The 20,968-nt window shown below is 32.5% G+C and overlaps 1 pseudogene; it reads right to left on the bottom strand.

Moving 5' to 3' along the window:
• Window positions 1-132: 132 nt before the first annotated feature.
• LOC110739172 lies at window positions 133-20,691 on the bottom strand (annotated as a pseudogene).
• Window positions 20,692-20,968: the final 277 nt, after the last annotated feature.

A 20,968-nucleotide genomic window follows, 5' to 3' on the forward strand; every position in this document is an offset into this window, starting at 1 on the left:
ATTCCTCAACAAATGAATTACTGCTATTGCTTAACTTTTTAAGTAAGGGTATGTTCCGTTATTTCAAAGGTAGTTTGATTAAAAGATGTTAAAGTCGAGCACGAGAAAAAAAAAAAAAAACACTGCTAAGAATATTTAAAGAAGAGCAATAATTCACCACATTGATGCTAACTCAATAATTTACTTCACATTACAAGAGAAGAAGAAAAAAAAAAGTAAAAAAGAAAAAACGAGGGGAGAAAGAAAGACTAAATAATCTCTTCATACTTGATAATAATACTGCACACAAAAAACAAATCAATTTTTTTCCCTTGCTTTTTTCCCTTTTTAACCATTAATTTCTGATTTAGTTAATACATTGTTTCCTTAATCCTTAGTTTGTAGGGTTGCTTCTGAATGATCCCAATGCCTTAATTGCTGCTGCCCTCAACACGTATTGGTGGTATGCTGCTGCTGCCAATGCTCCCACAAATGGTCCGACCCAGAATATCCACTGCACATACATTAACCATTTCATCATAATATTAGCATTTATTCCATCATACCCCATTTTAATAAATCCCAATTTAGTAAATGCACATACATAAACACGTAACCTAAGATGACCCATTTAATTAAACGCGAGCATATAATATAAAATTACTACTACCTCCGAATCATATACAACTTTGGAATTTATTATATGTCACAAATATTACCCCAGAGTTGCAAATATAATACATCGGGGGTAGTATATAAAAAGATGAGGTTTTAAAAGAGGGGGGCTTACATGGTCATCCCAGACTTTCTTGTTGTTGTAGATAACAGCAGCACCAAAACTCCTAGCAGGGTTAATTCCAGTACCAGTGATTGGGATAGTAGCCAAATGAACCATAAAGACAGCAAAACCAATAGGAAGAGGAGCAAGGATAGGCACGTGAGAGTCACGTGCACTTCTCTTAGGGTCAGTAGCAGAGAAAACGGTGTAAACAAGAACAAAAGTACCAATAAGTTCAGCACCAAAAGCAGTGCCCTTATTGTAGCCAGTAGCAACAGAGTTGGCCCCACCACCAAATTGGTTGTATGGACCTTTCATGAATGCCTTGACTAACCCAACTCCACAAATGGCTCCTGCACATTGGGCTATCATGTAGACTAGTGCCCTTAGTAGAGACACCTTCCTTGCTAGGAATAGTCCGAAGGTCACTGCTGGGTTGATGTGTCCTCCTGTTTTTGTTCAATTCAAACACATAACCGTGAGTAAGTACCCGTGTTAGACTCTCCACCACCCTAATATAATTAGGTACTCCGTACATAGTTGTACGCTTAATTTTCAAAATGATATTATGAGTATCTTTCATAAAGTAGTTCAACGGTGTATAACTACTTACCGTGTTAGATTCTCAACACTCAAACATATGTATATTCTTTTATACTTGTATATGGTTCATTTTTAAGCTAAAATCATGAAAATGTTTCATAACATAGACATATTACTAAGGAATACTTATCTTCCGTGTTAGATTCTGGACACTCAAAACATCAGTATATACTTAACTACTTCATTTTCAAACCAAAATCATGAAAAATATTCACTAATTGTCCTAATTAGATTATGACTTTCAAACAAGAGTATAACATATATACTTAATTTTCAAACTACTTCTATCAAGGAAAAATTTCAAACATTTAGTTGTTGAACACTTGAACACGTACCCGTGTCGGACACTTCTAGCTAGACTAAATCTAACATAAGCACATATGAAATCAACAAAAGAAAAAACAGGGGAATGAGAAAGAAAACTAACCAGAGATACCGGCAGTGCAGTAAACAAGGACAAAGATCATGCCACCAAAAGACCAAGCAATACCAAGAAGGCCAACAGAAGCACAAGGGTCAGTTTCCTTCTTGTAACCAATAACAGTTGCAACAGTTATGTAAAGAAACAAAAGCGTTGCAATAAACTCAGCAATTGCAGCTCTCCAGAAAGACCACAATTTGAGCTCACCCATGTCAAAGAATGGAGCTGGTGGTGGATCAACGTAGTCTTTTCCATGTTGATGAACTTGTCCTTCTTCACTTACTTCCTTTGACATTTTTTTTTTTCAGGATTTAAAACTCAGAAAAAAGAAAATTTTGTTAAATACTCTTTTTGTTTAGGTGGGATTTTCTCTCTCTAGGTTTCTCTCTCTAGGGTTTGAGATGGTGGAAGAAGAGGTAGTGGAGGAAGTGAGTGGTGGGGAGGGTTTATAAAGAAGATGGGGTTAGAAGAAAAGATGTTACTACTCCGTAGAATGTGTGGGAGTAGGAGAGGTGTGTGTATGGTTTTTGGATAAGTTCTTAGGGTTTTTTTTTAAAAAAATTATTAAGGGAATTTTAATATTTGTATTGTATTATGGTATGTGGGGTTGTATAGAATGATTAAGCTTAAGAGATTTAATTGTTCACAAACTTTTAAAAAAATCGGGTGTAATTATTGTACATCCAGTATAAAGATAACCTAAAGTGATTAAAAGTTATCCCTGAAATGAATAAAAGTTACCCCAATATGAGTTAAAGTAACCCAATTCAAATAAAAATTATCTACACTTTATTAGTAAATAATCAAATTTTAAATGACTAAAAATCAATTATTAGTGATTGAATGTAATTAAATTACCTTTATAAAACTTTTCTTGTTGTTGATTTATATAAAAATTGTATTATGCTTAAAGTTACCCAAAAAAAGACAAAAAGTTACCCTAAAATTAGCTAAAAATTACCCTTATATTGCTCGATGTACACTAATATTAGTGTAAACCGGATGTATACAAAAGTTTTTGTTAATTATTACTATGACTTTTCTATGTTGTATGAAAATGATACTAGTAAATGATGTAACAACAAATTTAACAATACGGAGTACAATAAACGTTTTAAGGCGTTTGAAAACATTATAAGTTATAACCATCTTGTTGTCTAACTTTTTATAATTTTAAAAATGTTTTTTTTTTACACTAAATTTTAAGCAAGTACTAAATTAAGTTAAACTATTTTTTAGAGTTTTTGAGACTAGAATTGAAAAACCTAAGTGATATAATCATATATTCGTATGGGGTGCTTCTTTTTGTCAAGTAATGATGCTTGGAAACATATACTCATTCCCATGATTTTAAGACAATACAAGTGTACTTAGACGACTAAATTGTCAATTATATTAAGAGTTAGTGAAATCAAACTCTATTCCATAATTAAGAGTTGTAAGAAATGATTTAATGTTAAAACAACCGTCTTAGGGCATGTTTTCATTTACTGAATTGAGTTGAGCTGAATTAAACTAAACTAAAATGGGCTCAACTGAAATGTTTATGAGATAAGGAATTTAGAAATTGAACTGAAATGAGCTGAATTGAACTGAAATTAAGCTGAAGATAACAGACTCTTAGCATCCCAGAATCCTATTAAGGCGTCAAAAATATTTCATCAAGTTAATTGTTTTTGTCCAAAATGCTAATAAAGCTCTAATTAATTTATCAAAGCATTATAACAATATCCAGCATTTAAACATAAGTAAAACAGACCCAATTTGAAGTGTTTGAAACAATTTCAAAATGGACCTAAATTTTGGATAAAATTCTTTAATCTCTTCAATAATAAATAATAAATTAATTTGAAAGTCTTCTTGTCCAAATTGTTCAATGTAATTAACAATAATAATGATGATTAATTAATGATATCTCTAACAATACTAATTTGAGAAATTATCGAGACACCTACCACTAACAGCTACTCTTAATCAACAAAATACACTTAACTATGGAGTTAATCAATAAGATAACTAAGATTAATACAAAGCTTACAACCGTATGTATACAAGTAAGACTGTAAGACACCGATTTGGCCGGTTGTTCTCACCCAAAAAAAAAAAGGGTGGGACCAAGAAGACAACTAGGCCATGTGATGGCTAATCATCGTGGGTCGGTTTTAAGGGTTGGATTGGAGTTGGTGGGGTTCAACTATTAGCCTGTCATACAGCCAATACCACCCCTTCAAACGGCTATTCGCTATGTCCCTCTATCTTGTCACTTTCTTCGTTTTCCTATTTTCTACTCTCTTCATTTCTATCTTTGCATTTTTATTGTTTCTTGCTCTACTTTGGAACAAACGATGGTGCGTGTACTCTATGTGTTTTAACATGTCATTTTTTTAATACCAATTTAGCAAATAATATAAAATCAAGCCATTAATTCATTCTAATTTAAAAACACAATTAATTGCGATAATTATAAAATTGACCTGATTTGAACCATCGCTAATTAACAAGAATCAAATTTTATTATAGTGATGATTTCAATTACGATTACTGACTAAGGGTCTGTTCTCTTACGTTGAAATTCAGTTCAATTCAGCTCAGTTCAGCTCAATTCACTTCAGTTCAGTTCAGTTCAGTTCAGCTCCTAATTTCCTTCTCTTATAAAATATTCATTTCAGTTCAGTTCAGCTCCTAATTTCCTTCTCTTATAAAATATTCATTTCAGTTCAACTGAGTTCAATCAATAAGAACAGACCCTAATTCTACTTCTTCATAATTAACTCAACAAGCAACTTTCATACTCCGTATTATTACGATAATTGTAGTCAACTAAACAAGCACGTATAAGTTTCTTGCAACATTTTCTTTTTAAGGGGTAAAATTGCTTTCAGGTGCATACCAAGTACGAAGTTCATAACTACATACTGGTTGTACGTAAAGTGGATAGAAATGAGAGGATGAGGTTGTCGACATGATCAAGTCACAGGACAACAAATTTATTGAATCACAGTATTTTGATGTACGAACTTACCCAAAAAGCCTACAATGGTTGCTACGTTTGCTCCCACCGTCCATGCATGCATGTCCAATTTATTGATTGATTATTTTTACAAAAGTTTACGTGGCTGCATCACTAATTGTATTTAAAGTAAGAGTACAATTTATGCACATGCCATTATAAATGATTTTTAATCAACTTTATAGTTAATACGTATACGATTTGATTTTTGTATTTTATTCATCATAAATTATAAAGTTTTATACTTCGTATTAGAGTTTATAAATCTTACGCGACTACACTTAACTCACCGGGTAAAACTACTTTATATTTAAGAAATTTGAGTTAGGTATTTTTTTTTTTTTCTTCAAGTTATATTTGTTGAAACTGTTTACCAATGTCATTTGTCAATCTATGATTAGGGGTGTACAAAAACTGGACCGGACCTGAAACCGGACCTGAACCGACCTGATCCGGACCGGACCTGACCCGGACCTGTTGATTCAGGTCCGGTCCCGGTCCTTAAAAATCAAGGTTCCCGGTTCCGGTCCGGACCCGGTCTAAACCCGGGGTTTTCAGGTCCGGACCTGAAACCCGGAAAAATTGTATTTTTTAAAAAAAAAAAAAAAAAAAAAAAATTCAAAAATCAAAATTACGCTGCAACCCTAACAAACAGCTATCTGACTATCTCCATTCTCCATTTCTCCAAGACTCCATTTCTCCAAGACTCCAATCTCCAATCTCCGCCGACACCTCCTGCCTTCCTCACTCTCTCAGGCGAAGCCCCTTGCCCTCCCCCTCGAAACCCCTAACATTCACTCCTCCCTTGAAAACCCCTAACATTCACGCAATCACGCCGGTAAGTTATTTTTGGGGTTTTTGGTGGTGAGATTCTAGAGCTTATCTTGAGATCTTGCTGGGCAACAAAAAAAGGAGAACTTTTTGAGCAGCAGAATAGCGAAGAACACCGAAGGAGGCTTGGTTGGGTTGTTCTCTGGGCTAGCGAAGCTGCTGCAAAGTAGCAGAGCAGCGGCGGTAAAGCAGTGCAGCAGCGGTGAAGCGAAGCAGCGGACGGAGAAGTCGAGGTGACTTAGATGTGTTCTGTAATCCTTCATTTTCTACGGGAATTCAGAGGCTCTGCTTTGATTTTTCTGGGCTGGCAGAACAACGGATCTGTGAAGAAAACCACCTAAGTGAAACAGCAGCAGCGGTGAAGCCGTTTAGTTGGAGTGTCGTTCGTGGTTGCTCTTTCATTGATTTGGTATTCTGAATTTAATTGATTATTTACAACTTTTGCATGTAGAATTTCAATTAATGAGTACTTTGCTAAATTATCTAATTATGTTTGGGTATTTTGTATTCGAAATAATGAATTAAGGTTTTTTATTAAAAAAAAAAAACGAAAAAATCACAAAACAGGTCCATTCAGGTCCAAACCTGGACCGGACCTGATTTTTCAGGTCTAGCCCGGAACCGGACCTGTTAATTCAGGTCCGGTCCCCGGTCCTCATAATTACCCAATTCAGGTCCCCGGTCCAAACAGGTCCGGTCCAGGTCCGGTCCGGTTTTGGACCGGTGTACACCCCTATCTATGATAATGAGGTGGTGATGCCTAGATCTTATTGTACCTCGTCTTAGGGCCTGTTATAATTTACAGAACTTTGAACTGATTGGAGTTATACGTACTAAACCGAAAATTTTATAAAAAAAAAAGGAAATTAGAAACTGAATTGAAAATAAGTCGAAGAGAACATGTCCTTAATTACAACAATTGGTAGACAAACTTAGCAATGTTAAATGAGATTAGTTGCTTGTTTTTGAGAAAAAAAAAATGTACTCTCAAATTAAAGTAGAATATTGGAGAGAATTTAAGCTTCGAAGAATTATGGAGATGTGTCTAGTTAAACCAATTAAGAGAAGACAAATTAATACCTAAGAAAGAATCTTGAAACTTTATTTTATGTTGAAATTTTTGCTCAGAGAATAATAATCACAGCTTAAAGTCTTCAAATTAATGCATACTTACTAATAGTGTGACTGACTAGTGTCTAGTGATTTCTTTTCTCTTCTTAATTACATTTTAATATTCATACACTTTTTGTCATTTCATAATTTTTCTTCTTTTAGGCTACCTTTTATTTGGCTTTTGTAACTTTGTCGCATGTCAAATTATTTTATGTAACGTAAAAACAAACATATAAAAAATAAAATAAAAATAATAATAGTAATAATTTTATAGATCTCTTTATTTATTTTAAAAGGGAAGAAAATTAGGGAGGAAACGAAGAATCTCTTCCCAAGATGAAGTGGCTCAAAAACAATTCACAAATTGTTACAAACGACAAATTATAGCATGCATGATGCACCAGCAAGAAACTGGCTAAACTGTCAAGTTAATGACAAAAGAGAACGTTAAAATTATAAAATTAGCCACTAATTAGGTAATTTATCTGTAATTGTCCTTGTTGACCATGGTCGTGCCAAAGGAGACTCACCACATTCTATATAGAACTGCAGTCCTCAAAAGCATAATTAATAACTAATCCATCTTGTTAAGTTTATACCGTACTCTATGTAAAAAAGCAAGTTTAATAGATGTTAATCAAAACAATATAGTATACGGACACATAATATAGAAGTTCAAATAGTAAATTTTTATTTGAACTTTCAAACCACCTTATTTACATAGTGTTGAAGTTCTGCAAACGAAGAAAAATCATGTCATACAACTCGTAATTTAATTAGGCAATCCGATTTTCGTCCCTAGTTAATAGCACAAGATATAAATAATTTGATCCTTTATACTTCGTATTACAAGTATAATAACATGGCATTATCAATATAAAATACTCCTCATTCATCATGCTTTAATTGGCTTACGTTATTAAAGTTGAAGCATCATTTTCAGTTAGCATGCGGTTGGCATCCATGTGCAGCTTCACTAACCAAAATACTCCTACTATGCATGATCAATTTTATTATACAGTACTCTATTTGTAAGTTTATTTGTAGCACGTACGTATCTATTATCTACCTGTGAATATCTTCTTGATTATAAAACTAATGAGAGTAACAGGACAATGCAGTTCAAATAACATACATGTCAACTCTAAAAACTATTATTAGCTAATAATTTTTTTTATTGGTTCTTAAAATATGGTATCGTATATATCTCATATACGTATACATACATTACTATATTTGTGATCTCAAATCAAACTACACTCAAAAGATATATTTTATCCAAACAAAATTGATAGCTGCTTATATATAGTCACTTGTTATATATATAGAGTAATATATATTATGGCTTGAATTTTAACGTTATCTATTTTAAGTGAAAGGAAGAAAATGAAAATAATCAATGTTTTCAATATGAAGGAAGTACACATATCTTCTTTGTGTGAATCTTTATTTTTAGAAGAAAATAAGTTTATATATATATATATATATATATGAAAAAGAAGAAAATAAGTTTTTATATAGTCTAAGTAATCCATTTACAACCTTTTTTTGGTTTTTCATAACGGCACAAACCTTTTAAAAACCATTATTCATTTAAAACCAAAAATAGCTAAACTTTTTACGGGGTATTTGCATTGTGCAAACCATAAACGGCTAGCTAGACTTTTTAAGACAATTTCTTTTCAAGCCGTTGTAATCATGTAAATCCAACACAATTTGGTCTTTACAAGCTTGTAATTGTAACGGTCAAATAAATGTGATGAAAGAAATGTGTTGGAATAAAATTGACCTTTAAACCATCAAAGTTCAAATTGTTAAGGGCTAAATGGTAGGGCTAACTTGCCCTACCTTACCCATATTTTGGCCCACCAATTTTTCATCCAAAAAGGGTTCCTTCACTTTCTTTCCTTGGGCTAAGAAGCAATTTGTTTGAATATGCCGCCAAATCTTTCGATATCTTTTTTCATATGATATGATTTCTATTTAATTCTACAACTATGATAGTATGAATTTTGTTTTGATTAATTTTATTTTGTAATATATTTGCATGTGATTAGATTTGCTTATCTTGTATTCATGCATTTAAATAGTTTTATCATATTTGGGAATATTATTTTGGCATTTGGTGAGGATTCAAATGTGATTGTTATTAAACTTGTGTTTGATTCTTGGTTTCTATTTTTAAGAAAGAGGAACTAACTAAAAAAAGAGAATAAATGAAATTTTACCAACCTTTGAGACTTTAATGAAAATGTGTTTAAGAATGTTTTAGTACAAAGTCTAGCAAAAGATCATTATATAAGCATACGTTCTATTTATCTTACTTGTAAAATTATTTAAATATGTTTAGATTAACTTAAATTAATTCAACTCGAAAAAAATAGATTAGCTAATGTTGAATGTAGAAAGTTAAAATACCCCGTTAGGCGTTAGCTATAAGTCCTATAACGGGCTATAACAAGTTTATATAAGTTCATACTCCATATAAATTCTTCTCTTTCTATAATTGCTTAATAATAATGCGTCTTGTTAACGAAATAGAGGCCAACTGACCAGATTGGTAAATAAAAAAGATCCTAGAGACAATTTGGTACAAAAACTTACTCCGGCGACAAATTGGTAAAAAAACTAACCTTAAGCGACAATTTGGTAAATAAAATAATCTCAGGCGACACTTAACCCAAAAAATACAAAAAATTTCGATAAATTACTCGCGAATGCTTAATATAGTTCGTTTTTCTTGTTATTTTACCAACCCTTTTTTACGGAAATAACAATTTGAAGAAAAAAAACGTTAAGTATCAATTTTCACTTAAGTTTCATACCCCTTGTTAACGAAATTTTTTAAAAAAGGGGTTGGAAATAAAAAGGAATGACATGTAAATTCAATATTGTAAATGAAAAAAATAAATTTAAGAACACAAAAACAAATTAAAATAGGATTTTTAAAGAGTTTGTCGGGAAAAAAATAGATTTTTTGGTCAAAATGTCGCCGGAGTTTATTATTTTTACCAAATTGTCGCATATTGTTATTTTTTTTACCAAACTGTCGCCGGAGTAAGTTTTTTTACCAAATTACAACTAGAGGTCTTTTTTATTTACCAATGTGGTCAATTGGCCACGAAATAGAGGGAGATATAATTCATGAATGATGATGCGTATAGACTAAAATTACGAGTACAAGTTTAATTTTGCTTTGCATGTCTGGCCTAGAAAGCTCCAACTCTTTGCATTTACACAGCTTAATTATGAAAATCACCCAAAACTTGGCCCACAAAAAATATGTATCAACAATCATAAATCGGTCCAAGACTACTATGAAAAGTACGCAAGAAAATTAATTTGGTAATTGGTAAATTAGAGGATCATAGTAAATAAAGCAGTAAACATCTAGGTATATTTTCAATTAATAATAATTATACGAATCTAACATAAGCTATAGTATATTGTATAATTGAGTTATAAGTTGACTAGTGAAAACCGACATGGTTGGAAGGAAAGGCAGTAATTAGTTGAAGTATGATTTTTTATGAGGATTTCCAGAGCATAGCGGCTGTACTATTGTCTTTTTTTTTTTCTTTTTTTTTTTTTTTTTTTTTTTTTTTTTTTTTTTTTGTTTAGATACTATGCATCAAATACAAATGACAATATTGACAAATAGGTAAAAGACACCATCTTTTTCTTTATAGTGAAGGTGAAGTCGACAACTTTCTTTTTTTTTTTTTTTTGGGTAAAGAAGTCGACAACATAGTTTCGTACGTGATTTTTTTTTTCTTTTTTCTTTTTTCTTTTTTCTTTTTTCTTTTTTTTTTGTTGGGGGGTGGGGGGGGGGGGGGGGTGGTGCTAATTCTCTATTTACAAGTATGATATTGGGATCACAATTCTATTGGACATTATTGGACTCATGTAGTCATATGGCTAGGTGTAGAGGCTTAGAGCTACTAATATTTTTGGTGCAAATTTTCCAATTGAAAGATATGTGTATTAAAATCGGTATAACGATTGATAGAAGTAGCATATGCTGATTTCACGATAAAACAATTGAAAAGAGTAACATGTTACTATTCATTGTATTCTATTCATCTTTGTCAAAATGAATTCTTTAGGTCCTACAAATTTTAATAAGGGACATTTAATAGATAATCACGTTATTTAGGAGATTGAAAACATCAAATAATATACAGATCACATACACGTGTTATTAAGGAACATACAAAAAAAAAAAAAAAAAAAAAGAAAATGCAAAACTAATCATGAAATATTATTAACCCGGTATTTAACCCAATACACAATAAACAATCAAAAGGCCAATTTTGGTTACATTTCTCTCATCTTCATCAAAATTTAGTGTTTTTTTGAAACGCATGATGATGAACTACACAAGCCCATCAACCCATCTTGTTGACCGCTAATTGAAATTAGAGTCCAACCTTAATTATTGTTGGGCCATTTATTCATCAAGACGGCCCAAAAATTAATTTTCCCGGCCCAAAAGTTGGGCCAAAGCGAGCAAAGTATCAAAGGAACAATGTTAGAGGGATTTTTTTTTTTTTTTTTTGATGAAATTTGTTAGGGGTATTTTGGGGATGGAGTTTGACATGAAACTAGTTTTTGAGCTTGAGATCGTTACAGTTTTTGCAATTATATATAAAAATAGAAAGTAGAGTGATTAAATAAGAAATCCAATCATTCTTACATTTATTTATTTATTTTTTTGGAAGGGTCATTTATACAAGTTTTACAATGAATGAAACCCATATTAATGTCAATGTCACGTAATTCTTAGCAAATAAATATACGAAGTATATGGTATAGTGAACATACTATAATCTTAATACCAACTCTTATCCATATTCTCTTTATATACTTGTACAAAAATAAAAAATTGCACATTATATGAACCCAAAATTTCCTCACATAATCGTCGAAGCAACCAAATACATCAAATACTGAAATATGTAGCAGGAGGAAATTCTAGAGGGCAATAAATCTACAAAAACCTCGGCAATGACCTGGGTAGAATAGTGTATGCTGTGGTTTACTCATGGTAATAATAATTATATATACATCCATCGTCACTAATTTTAAAAATAAGTGTACTTTATCCTAAGAAGCAGCTCTTAGATATTAGACTTTAAACCTCATTCTTTCTGTACAACTGAAAACTGTGACCATATCTGCCTGTGATAAAGCATTGTAATTCATTCCTTCCCCTGAAAATCAAAACCAGAGGAGTCTTCCGGCTTAGATGCAAATGCCCTGGTAAAAATACACAACGATTTGGATCAACAGGGCTATAATTAGCATGCCTTTTGTGTTTCTACTGTGGCAATGTGTCTCACAAGTAAAAACAGCAAAAGCAGCTTCAGTATATTATCGTGGAACCTCTATTGAGCAGTTGAATAGATCAATGGTTTGTAACACCAAGCTTCCCCCAGTCTCTGCGGAGGAAATGTAGTCGCACTGCATAAAATTAAAGACATTTAGCTTAAAATGCCAAAGTTTTCATGGAGGTAAAAACAAACAAGTAAAGCAATAAAATAATACCAATTAACATGAAAATATGGAAGATAACAAAGAAATAAAACTTCGAACAAAATTTTGTATACATTCAACTCATTATTATACAGAGAAATCAAATGTAAATGTCTTACTTTAGACAAGTAGAATTCACTATGAATCAAACTATAAGGGCAGAGGAAAAAAATTTGGACAAGGGCTTACCGTAAAGAATGAGGAAGTATAGTTAATAAGTAATGTCATTGCGAGATGAAGCAGCTTATCACCCAATGAATCTGTCGAATATTAAAGTACACAGTAAGATGACATGTACATTATTGAAATGCAAATTTAAGCTTATCATAATTCCAAAAAAGTTATTGAGACATTGTAACTTACAAGATTATTTTCAGGTGTTCTCCAGTAAAAACCTTGTAACACAACAATAGCTATATTTGAAGTCAATAGGACAAAAATGCTCAAGGCATGAACTCCCATCCACTCCAATGCAATTGTCATCCACCGGTATCTCCAAACATCAACCTGCAAAGAACCAATCAATGATTGTACGCGCTTGTCAGCGTTTTATATAGTTAATTCAGAATCTCAAAGCGTTCTCAGCACTTAATCTATAAACTGGTAAAAATTCTCACAATTGCGCAACCTACCAATAAATAAAACGCACAAAATATGAATCCTGCACAAGCTGACGTAACAAGGACATAACTGACTGTAAACAGCGATTTATTCAAGGGAATACCTGAAAGTTAAACAGATATAATGTTAGGAAGAAGAACAATTAGTCTAAAGCATATACTTGTAAATTTTTTCCTTCAAGAATCCTAAATTCCTAATATATTGATCTAGAATATGTGTGGTCTATATGGCTTTATAACATGTAAAGGCACAAGAATTCTACAGTCCAGGAATTAGAATTGGACTTTATCTAATGAGGTCAGATCATTTAACCCTTCAACAATTCTGGTGGCCATGTAGCTAAAAAATATAAAGGCCATTAGCAATTCAAGCGTACCCATGAAAGAAAGGTATAGCCCAAGGACAAAAGTGGACATTGAAAGTATGGACCATCTGTGCAGCCGCTCCTTGTGATCCTGAAAATCATCAGTGTCAGTTCCACATAGTTTATGCGACTCATAATTTCAAATGCAATATTAACAAACTGGACAACTCAAAATATACTTTATTTAACAGTCTACAATCAAACATACTGTAGTATATATGTTACACTTACCCCCACCCCCAATAACTTAATATCCACGCTGAAGCAAACAAAAAAATGAGAGAGACCGGAAAAAATTATTTGTCTATGTATGAATTCAACTGTCCATCATCCCAACTCATCATTATAAACCCTACGTCCCTCAACCAAGACCCTATAGTGTTTTTAAACGAACGCTCAAACAAGTGTACCAGTGGTCCTAAATTTTAGGGGATTGGCTTACGGGTTAGTGGGCTATTTCTCTTTCTAGTTATGGTCCTAATTTTTAGTGATGTAGTGTATTATTTTGAGTATACAAACGATTTGAATGTATAATGTGATTCTTTGAGGTTAGATAGTAACAAGCCTATAGCAAATGTTCATAATTTCCTAATATAATTTGTTTATTCTCCTAATTTAATAATTGTCATACCAGGCAGTAGCCTACTGACCTGTGTTTGTACAAGAATGTGACCAAACTGAAGTCCAATAATGCAGGTCAAAGCAGCAGTGAGAGATCTGTGATAACAATGTTATAATGTCAGACATGTACTCAAAAAATCAAGCACTAGATAGCACTTGCAGTATTCATCATGTTAAGAAAATATCAACCAGTCAGCGAAATATCAGCAACATTATCTTGTACAAGTTTTCTTTAATAGCCAAAAGCCGTAGATATGCAGAGATCATCTATGTAATTCGATATTAATATAACATTGGTCCTGGATATACATTTCTTATCGGAAGATCATTAAAATAAAAGGCCTTTCTTTCTGGTCGATTTTATTTGATAATTAACTGGCCGAAGTTACACACGTAGTAATTGCATAACAATATCTCTAGATCCTATTTGAATATACTGAAGAAATGTACAGCTCTTCTTCACAAAAACTATATCAAGAAACATGGAAATGATGGAAGATGGGATAACCCAGTATCAGTCAGTTACTTTCCGAAAGAAATATGTATTGCTACTTTGAAATAATGTGTTAGATTTCCTAATAATTATAATGCAGGTTCGTAATTTGCTTCATTGCTCCACCAGATGGAAGTTTAATCCTTTAAAATCAGAAGTAAACTAGAAACACTCTCCACGAGTGTGAGGAAATAAAAGGTCTGTGGTCACCAAGGTCATTCTTCTATAATGATATCCAGCACTACAGTAAAATAAGGAAGGTCTGGTAAATTTAATGTAAATGAGAGGCAAGATTTGCATTTACCCCAAAATCCCTTCTGGATCAAAAGGAGCATGGCACCATGAAGGTGAATCTTCAGGTACTAGGCCATTAATGGATTTATTACATACCTGTGATGAAAAACAACAATGCTCATAAAAAAAGGACAAATTGTGAAACTGCTTCCATATGTTTCACAAGTGACAGTGAGTTACGATAGCTTAATTAAGGTACCTTCAAGTTTTGATATGCAGGCTTCGTATAAAGATGATTAACTCCAAGAATATAGCGATCAATCATTCCAGCTGAATTGCATGCAGGACTAAGGTTACCTCTCATTCCACATTTCACCTGCCAGAATTTAAAATGAAAGAAATAAGAGGCTGCCGGTACTATTCACATACAGAACAGGTGTTCCACCTCCCATAATTTGAGGACACAATATCATTACTAAAATCTTCCATTTCCAAAAATAAAAAATTAGGCTAATAATCTTTTTTTTTTTTCCTAATAAAACCCTAAATATTTCGGATGATCGTTGGAGAAGATCCCGCCATTCGCAACAGCTAACTAGCGATGGATACTCGAAGCTTCTAACAAACAATCGGGATCGTAGAATTAAACAAATTAGATGGAAGAGAAACACGAGGATGGGGTTAAACAAAGATAAGGAGTTGCACTAGAGCAAGAGGAGCAATCTTACCGAAGTGTACGGATGATAGAATAGAAGAAAGAAATAATATAATGAAGGAAGAAGATATGATAAGAAGGTGTGTTGATTAGTTTACACAAAAAAGAATAGTTATGGCTTTGTTTTCTGGAGTTTGGAGAGAAGGGGAGATTGATAATTGATAAAAAAAAATAATAATAATAAATAAATAAAAGATGATTCTTTTTGTTTTTTTAACCAAAAAAAAAAATTATGGTTGATTATTAGTCAGGTAGATGAGGTCCCATTGGTTATTAAAAGAGGTAATGACACATTAAATATTGATTAATTTTGTAGAATTTGGTTAATGTTTTTGTGGGGTATTCACCATTATGAACTGTTAGACAGTGTTAGTACCAGTTGTATGGTAGAAGGGATTAGCCTCACAAACTGATTTGACCTCTAAAATATTAATTTTTAAAACATTGTTACACAACTTTTTATACTTCGTACAAAATATCAATATTCAAGGTAATGCAGGACAATAAATTTTTAATACATAATAGAGTCTTGGTTTTTTTAATTGCACCATTTTTTAAATTACTAGAGCTACTCCTCTAAAATTCTCAATAAAGATTCTTCTTTACCTAGCCTTGTTCAAAACTTTACTTGATCAAAACTAGAACAGCTCAAAAATTAGTACTCAGTACTACACATAAAAACTTTCTTCTTAAATTATAATGGATTCAAATATGACTCAATAATACAAATCGAACCAAATGGACTCAGTTAAAATGTTTTATATTCTACTTACTAGTATTGGGAAGAAGAAAAAAAGAAAAAAAAAAAAACTGAAAAAAAAAACTCAGAACAGGTGTTCCACCTCCCATAATTTGAGGACACAATATCATTACTTTGCATACTATAAGAGTCATCAAGGATGAAACATCACTATGACTATTTTGTTAGTTAAAGTATTATCACAGTTAGGGAAATTTCATCAGTCTAAATTTTAGTTAACATTAACAATTTTCACATTACATCAATAGAGTTAAGCTACCATTATGTATACTCACCATTCTGATTTTGAAAAACACTTTAAGTGCCATTTGAGAGCTTTATACTTGCATATACATAGTAAATGACTCATTAATTCCTTCATTTTCATACCAATAATAAGAAAAAAATTATGTCACCGGCACTCACCGTGTAAACATGGGTACCATTTGCAGCAGGCAAAGCTAAACCCGAGTTTGATGGATTTATTTCCCAATCAGGAACATATAAGCCGTACATAAGTCCAACATATACAGATGACAAAAGCAAGGCCACACACCTGTAAGACAAAATTGCATCAGCAAAACAGTAAAGTGTAATGAATATATATACAACTAAACAATATATATATATATATACACACACACACACACATATGTTCAGTCTTCTAACTGCCCGGCATACTCCCAATTAAAAAAATTATCCACACAGTACCATACCATTGAAACCTTTAAGATTTAACCTACTCAATAAAATATTAGTCTCAGTAATATTAGCCACAATGAATTTTTTTCAACACCATTAATAAATAAAAACATACGGCATGCCGAGAGGCATGATCATCATGTTGACTTACACTGATATTTACTTTAAAATAATGATTTTTCAATCTAAATAATGCCAACATATATTTAAAGTTAACCAGTCATAACACTCCACAGTCTTTCTTTGCTATGCTGGTTGCATTCATGCAAACCTTAAAAAATACTTTACATAACAATGGTCCGAGGAACACTAACAGCTGACAATCAACTAGGTCAATCCATAATAAAACCATATCACCAGCTTAGTTTTTAAGGGTGCAAGGCGCAAAAGTCTTTGGAGCCTAGTCACAAGGCAAAGGCGAGCGCCTTTTGTAGGTGAGGCGCGCTTTACTCATATAGAAACAAAATAATCATTTCTATTAAATAAAGTGTAAACTTGGAATTATGTGAAAAAGGTGATCAATAGCTAGGGATCTTCAAATTGAATTTGAGGATATGGGATTTCTCTGTCCTCTAGAAATGAGTTAACCTGCCCGTTTCAAAGTCCCATAGTGTTTAATAGAAAAAAAAACTTCCACAATAACTATTGACGCTTAACAGCATAAGGCGCAATATAAGGCGCAAGAAGCAACCTAGAAAAAAAGCGCAATGTAGGTCTTTGAGCCTCACAGAGCTAAGGCGCCAACTCTTGAGCCTCACTGTGCCTTGCGCCTAGGCACGCTTTTTAAAACAAAGATCACCAGATGATCTCCATGCATAGTTTTGTACACAAGAACACCTAACTATATCTACTAGACTCAAATTAATCCGGTATTTGGCTCCCCATACTATCTCACAACTCTTTGAATGTCCCAAAACTCCTAAGTGACGCAAACTAGTATTCTCTCCAACAAAACATTTGTTCGTAGAGATCAACAGTAGTTATTCACATGTTAGGGTTTGGCTCCTAGTTAAGAATTAAAAGCTACTATGCCTACCCGTGATAAACAAATTGTCTATAAGACCCAAAGTATATTAGGTAACCATGCGTACACATTCTATACAGCTTTCATTAGTGAAGTCCATCGGACGAAGGCAAAGCACCAGTGAAGGCATATCTTATTGTGAATAAAACTGTAAGAGATAACAATGCGAGTTTCTCTAGTTTCAGTTTAGACTTCATTCCACACTCAAGTTATATAATTAGTCCTAGGTTTCAGCTTCTGTGTTAAAACAGAGTTCTCATCAATAAGCTCTATCTATTTATATAATTTAATGAGGCAATTGCATTTACATTCTAAGATCACATGAACAATCACTTAGATTTCAGTTGCTGGTCCAAGTTACTTGATCAAGGACAGCAATTCTGAAACACTAACTATACATCTTAAGATTAAGAAAATTGACAACAATGTGGTGTAGATATGTGGTTTCCAATACCCAAATACTTGTATATATCAGTGTTCAACATTGAGAAATCAACAATACACATTTAATCTTACCACTGCCAGAAGTAGTTTTTTACAATACCAAACTTTCTCCACTTTTGACACGGAAGCCAAATCTCACATAAAGCAGCAACTAAGTACGCAATTGATATCCGCTGAACAAATGACAAAAAGCACAATCAATACAACATTTATTTGTCAAGGTAGATAGAAAATTTAATTTTCCAACAGACTAAACAGCAACAAGATGAGTAAATAACATACTCCGTAGATACTACAACTTCTAGCCCTCATAGTTTAAATGTTTTAATAGCTTCCTTAGGCATTTACTTCTGTAGAAGTCTAGTCATAGATAGCAGTAGAGCAAAATAAATGCCTTCTAATTTACGGGGCCCTTTTATTCATAAGAGCACATAGTTGGCTGTGGTTGCCTCTTATGCTCTTTACTTTTTTAAATTTCAACATTTTAGCACTTGGCAGGCCTAATATAATATAAGCGCCACATAACTAAACATGGTTTATTCTCATAAATTCAACAAACCTGCAAGATGCCCATTGAGCGTATCCTCATAATATCAACACCGTAAGTTAATGATTTGGCTCCATGAAGATAACCACCTGAAGATACATACAACAATAATTATGTTCAGTACGTCTTTGTTGCTTGTTAACACATGGGTCTCAATTAATGAGATGTAGTAACTCTTAGTTTCAAAGAAACATTGAACAAGAGAGAAGTACAACATGATGGTCAATATAATTTTTCAAAATTATAATTGCGTAACCAATACAGGTTGGAGTAGTATAACTTGAAGAGACAAAAAAAACAGTTGATCCAGACCCATAATGCTTCATCAGTACTACAATATACATAAATTCCATATTGTATCCAGGTACATCTAACTTCTTCCAAAAGGATGTCTTTGTCAACTTTTATTTTTTCTTTTCATCAATATGTACTCATGTACAAGATAGAGGTTATGGCGTTAATACAATTCTATAGATACAGCTATACAAGTCAAGCAAAGGACAGTTTAACAAAGATTGAAGCAAGAAAACAAGTCAACTACTTAAAACGGAGAAGCATGAAAGACCATCTTTTGACCTCAAAGGCTATATAAATAATAAAAGTCATAATCTTAAGGGATGAAGTCACTTTTACAAAGATACAACAACATAATTCCAAACGTTATTGTATCCTAATTATGTAAAAACAACAACAAACTTGTCTTCTTCTTCTTGAAATTGTTCTTTATAATAGAGTTAGTTTTTAACTAATTCCAAAAATTTAATGAGCGATTAAATGAATCAAACATGGTAATCCAACTGCAATACTATTGTATTTTCAAATTTACCTTGCAGAAAAACCCCTAACACAAATAATTTCACTGCCCTCATTATTGCCTTCTTTGTTGCGTCCATCTGGTCCCCGACTTTCTGAAATTCACCCCAAGATAAATTACAGTACGTCAAAACCAATTGTTCTAATTCTTAAATTAAATAATAGTACTAAAAAGATGTACAAACAAATCACCATTAAGTTAAATCAAACATTAATTACACCAATCGATCGACTCGTGATTTTGACATTGATTTTTAACTTAACACCGATATAAGGCTAAATAAATCATTATAAATCAAAGAACACTTAATTTACCTTGTAAGCAATAGCAAGAGAAAGTCCAGCGATGAAGAGAAAGAAAGGCATAACGAAATCAGCTAAATGCAATCCATGCCATGGCGCATGCGCTATTACAGGAAATATTGATCCTCCATAATCAACCACCATCATCAGCTGCAAAATTTTAATTAAAAAAAGAAAAACTAAAAAGGTAAGTTTTTATCGATATTAATATGAATATTTGCATCCAAATAAATCAAAAAACAGTAATCATTGAATCAAAAATAACAACAACGATCGTCAAATTGTACAGAAGAAAGTAACAAATCGACAAATTTTGTTTTCATTCTAAACTACATAATTCCAGAAATAACAACAGAAAACACCAAATCCAGAAATCAACATGCAAAATTTCTTCTATTTTTCCGATTAATTCGACAATATTCAAATCTAAAACAAACAAAATCAATACTCATTGTTCCAAAACAACACAAAAAATCATCTAAAATCGACAAAATTACACAAACAAAACAAAAAGATTATAAATCAAGAAAGAAAAACAAAAAAACCAGAAAATCCACAACAATGTCGAATGAATGAAGAAGCATACGAAGACGCAAAGACCGCGGAAAACGTCGAGAGAAGCGACGCGCGCGGTTTTGGATTTTCCGGCAATGTTCATCGGAGGAGGAGCCGGCGGTGGAGTTAACGACTGAGGTTGTTCGATGTCGTTGTGAAGTGGCGTATACTCCGCCATTAAAATCGAAGGTTGAAGGAGGAGAGAGAAAGTGAAAGGAAAACCAGGGGAGGAGAGAGAAAGTAGGAGAAGAGTAGAGTGAAGAGAGAGAAAGTTGGAAGAGATTTTTTTTTTATTATTAAAAAAAAAGAACGCCAGATGCGTGTAACTGGCGATTGGAATATTTACGTGATGCTACTATTTATACAATTTCTTGATTCATTCATTAAATATCGAGGAAATTGTCATTTTATCTAAAAATAAAATGGATTTAGGAAAATTAAGATTTTTTAAATTTTTTTTAAATAAAAAATAAATGTTTTATTAAAATTGAATTTTTATGGATAATTCAATGTCTAGTTTAAT

The sequence above is a fragment of the Chenopodium quinoa genome, unplaced genomic scaffold (assembly GCF_001683475.1).
Source record: "Chenopodium quinoa cultivar QQ74 unplaced genomic scaffold, ASM168347v1, whole genome shotgun sequence".
NCBI classification, from domain to species: Eukaryota; Viridiplantae; Streptophyta; class Magnoliopsida; order Caryophyllales; family Amaranthaceae; genus Chenopodium; species Chenopodium quinoa.